The sequence below is a fragment of the Lygodium microphyllum genome, chromosome 12 (assembly GCF_053477565.2).
Source record: "Lygodium microphyllum isolate KBCC chromosome 12, Lygodium_microphyllum_v1.1.10, whole genome shotgun sequence".
NCBI lineage: Eukaryota > Viridiplantae > Streptophyta > Polypodiopsida > Schizaeales > Lygodiaceae > Lygodium > Lygodium microphyllum.
The window spans coordinates 26309183-26312916 of record NC_141146.1 but is presented as its reverse complement, the minus strand read 5'-3'; the positions used below and the strand labels follow the sequence as shown (position 1 = coordinate 26312916).

At 38.4% G+C, this 3734-nt stretch overlaps 1 long non-coding RNA gene across 1 annotated transcript; it reads left to right on the top strand.

Annotated features, from left to right (window-relative positions):
* The first annotated feature begins 618 nt into the window (after window positions 1-618).
* Window positions 619-2957, top strand: LOC148027563 (uncharacterized). The gene is made up of 3 exons (XR_015692551.1): window positions 619-771; window positions 1658-1752; window positions 2864-2957. It is a non-coding gene; the product is annotated as an uncharacterized LOC148027563 (long non-coding RNA).
* Window positions 2958-3734: the final 777 nt, after the last annotated feature.

Here is a 3734-nt window from a genome sequence, read left to right as displayed (position 1 = left end):
ATGGGCTTTTGCATGTCTAGCTCCTTCAAATCTCGTCTTTGCAGTAGCTTTGACCACTTCGTCAGCCTTCAGCAGCTCCTTTTGGTCTCTTGTCACTCCTCTTCAATCCTTGCACAGAGACAGCCTCCCGCTTGCGTCCTTCGAGATTTTACCTTCCTTTGCTTTTAGGTTGGCATCACCCTCTTGCGTCCTTCAAGATTTTTCCTTCCTTTGCTTTTAGGTTGCCATCACGCGACTATGTCTGCAGCTTCGTCTTGGCTGATTATCGTAATCTTTAATCCCTTCGTCAACTTTGCGACTAGGTTTGTTCGATCACCTTTCATGTTGTCATTTCCCTTCTTTTTTGTTCGCCTTCTCGTGACCTTCCTCGTCCCTCACCTCTCTCTGTTTTTGTCTTCGTCTTTATTCACGTGCTCCTCTAGCTAATACCTCAGCATGTGATAGTAGAACTAATCGAGCAGTACCCGTGGCCCGTCCGAAGAAGAAACTGCATAAGGTCAACAAGAAGAGGAGGAGATTTTGGATCATGAACACGGACAACATATTGGCTGATGTTGAAGAAGGAGGAGGAGGACAAAAGAGGCAACAGAAGACGAGGAGAAGGAGGGGGAGGAGGAATCAATATTTGCATGAACGGCTGCTCCTCCATCGCTGCAAGCTTCTTCTTCGACCTTCGACGTCTGCGTCTTCGGCCTCCCGTTCCACCAAGTCGTTCCCCTTATATATACCTCACAATCGGGTTTTGTCGTACTCATCCCTCCCTTAATAAAGGTAAAATCTTTTATTATTGCCACCTTCAAAGCACGTGGTTACTAGAAAGCCTATGCTTTTTCTTTAACTTGACATCAATAAATACATTATGCACGTATAATGAAAAGTGAATTGATAATCCAGCTAGATGATCTTTCAAGCCTTCGACTGGGATCTGCACCATATATCATAAATTGCTCCATTTTCGTTATGCCCCTTCGTCTTCATTGCATCTCTGGAAGAAAGACTTTTATTGTGGCTTCGCACTCCACATACTCCATTGCATTCTTTTTCAATGAACATTCTTCCCATGGAAAATCCAAGAAAGAATAGGAAAAATTGATGTCTTTGTGAAGGGATATACACCTTAGTACAATCATATTAATCAAAGCAAGCTCCCCAAGTAGGAAAACCAATTTAACCGCATGCATACTAATCTCTATTATAGCTCGAAAATATGTAGGTTCAAAAAAAAACTCTATTTGTAACAAAACTGTTTCCCAGCAGCATGGCATTCTTCAGGTACTTTTCAAATTAGTCACCTGTAGCAAGAGCTATCACCAAGATAGGAGAAAATAGGTGGCTTTGCTGATCTCTAAAGTTCATTGCTAGGACAAGTATCTTAGGTGTTGCAGATTCAAAAGGCACAGAAGTCTCTTGACTTGAAGCTATAGATAATCTTAAAGTTAGTTCTGTCATAGGATTCCCAACAATGCAAAAAGCCCTTTGCACAAAATTTATGGAAGTAATAATTCATGGTGAAATTCATCACTCAATATATATTCTTCCCCTGTAGTAGCTCCCACAATATCATTAAAAATAGAAGACACAAATACACAATGAAAAATAAACTTATAATGACACTAGCTTAAGAATCCAAAATTTTGGCAAAAAACTCTGCCCTCAGGTTTTCAGAGGTAGACGCGGAGCGTCACGACAATGCGAAGGGGTAGAGGTTTCAACCAAAAGGAGTGGAAATTTCGAAGGGGATGTGGACTGAAGGTGACCACATGATTTCTTTGTTTTCATATCTAGATTTTATATGCAATAACTAATTTAATTATTTTTTTGTACAATACAAAATCTATAGCATGGTGTGGTCATGTGGGTGACATTTTTGAGTTGAGACCATTGAAAAAATGTGCTCCATAATGAATTGTGGTGTCATGGCAAAGTTCATGTAACAGAGCTGATGGCAAGCCACAAATTCGAATACTATAGTAGATGAGATTGAGTATTTTGGCAACTTACAAAGTGTTATCTTAGTGGATTACTATAGCTTCTCCATGATCATATTCGATGTAGAGTGGTTTAAAGTGGTATTGGAAGGAGCTCGACAAGGTTCATTTGGATTTTTAAATGTAGATTCCGAGAAAAGATGGACAGATTTGCACAACATGTTTGTCTTTCTAGGTCATTGCGAACAAGAGCATGACCTTTTTAATTAAAGTTTCCAGGACACAAAATAGTCACGAATATTGATTCACTCTTATATGTCATATTGAACAAATAATCTTCTATCCAAATCCTTGACAACCTCAATGGTGGTATATTATACCGTCAACACCTGAGAGTGCATGAGCGTATGATGAAAGTAATATCTCCAATGTGGATGAGGAGAGCATGCATGTAGAGGGGTCGATGTTGCAGAGGGTTGAGGGCGAAGAGGGCTTGGAGCGTGTAGAGGAGACTTGCATGAGTAATGTAGACGAAAAGATATGAGGCCAGGAATTTTTGAAGAATGAAGTGGACTCTTCTTTCAGTGGTGACCTATATATAGACCTTCTAGTGTACACCAAGCAATGCTAAGAGCTTGATATGGAGCCATAGGCTGGGTCTTATTTGTGTCTGCTTTGCTCAATTCATTGATAATTCACTTCGCTTTTAAGGATACTTTAGCATATGAAATTTAAATACCATCCTTTTTTGTAGGGTTATGTTATCGTTCTTTACCTTAATCCTTATATTGATTATGCTAACATTGTTTTCTGTCTATGTATCTTTGCATGAGGACTTTGTAAGTTTTCTTTTGGTTGTTCTTCCTTTCTTGTTTGAAAGATCACTTGTTATTAACAATCTTATTTCTTACAATGCTATATTGTTTTCTTTGTAGCACTCCCTCACAAACCGTGATCCCATAGGTTTGGAGACTCAAGATACAAAGAGACAAGATCTCATTGCACTTATCAATAGATTGTATACACATGGTAGACTAATAAGCCAACCTTTTTTCTTGTTTATAGTCATTAGTTTTTTTGTTATACATTATGTATGGTGAACTAATGTCTAGTTGTTTATTTTGTAGAGTACATTCAAGGCTCCTTTGCATCCGAACAAGCTTTTAGATGGTGAGGAGCTGCAGCATGTACTTGGATTCATGAAGCGCACATTCCTTTTTTTTTGGTTCTCTATTCCATGCAGATCTCTTCTATGTAGCATTCCCTAGATATATTTATCATCTTTTATATAAAATCACCCTTTGTGATATTTACAAATAGATTTTCATTTTTGTTTTGAACTCTCCTCTCCATGGTTTCATGTAATTTTATGAGTTGTCATCACCAGTCTTGTACTTATTTTATAAGTTATAAGTCTTATGAATCTATGTGTATTCAATATGTAATTGCTTTGTAGAATATTATTCAGCATATGGTGTTGTGGGTGGTGAGGCAACATCACTAATTTGCTATATGCATCTCTATCCCATTAGGTATATGCATCGCAAAGCGTTGCTATCTGCATCACTATTAGTGTCGCAACTAGCGACAAATTTGTAGATACACCTATACTGATGGCTTTTAGCGATGATGGGGCTACTTTTATTTAATGAATATTTACGTCGCTTTAAACATTGCTATGTGGCTTGTATCTTGTAGTGTTGCTCACTTTTCACAGTATTTGCGGCTTGTAGCTTAGTGATAGAGCCCAACTAAGTAACTTTTCTCCTCTTAAGGTTCTCACTCGGGCCTCCAAAGTTGTTGTCA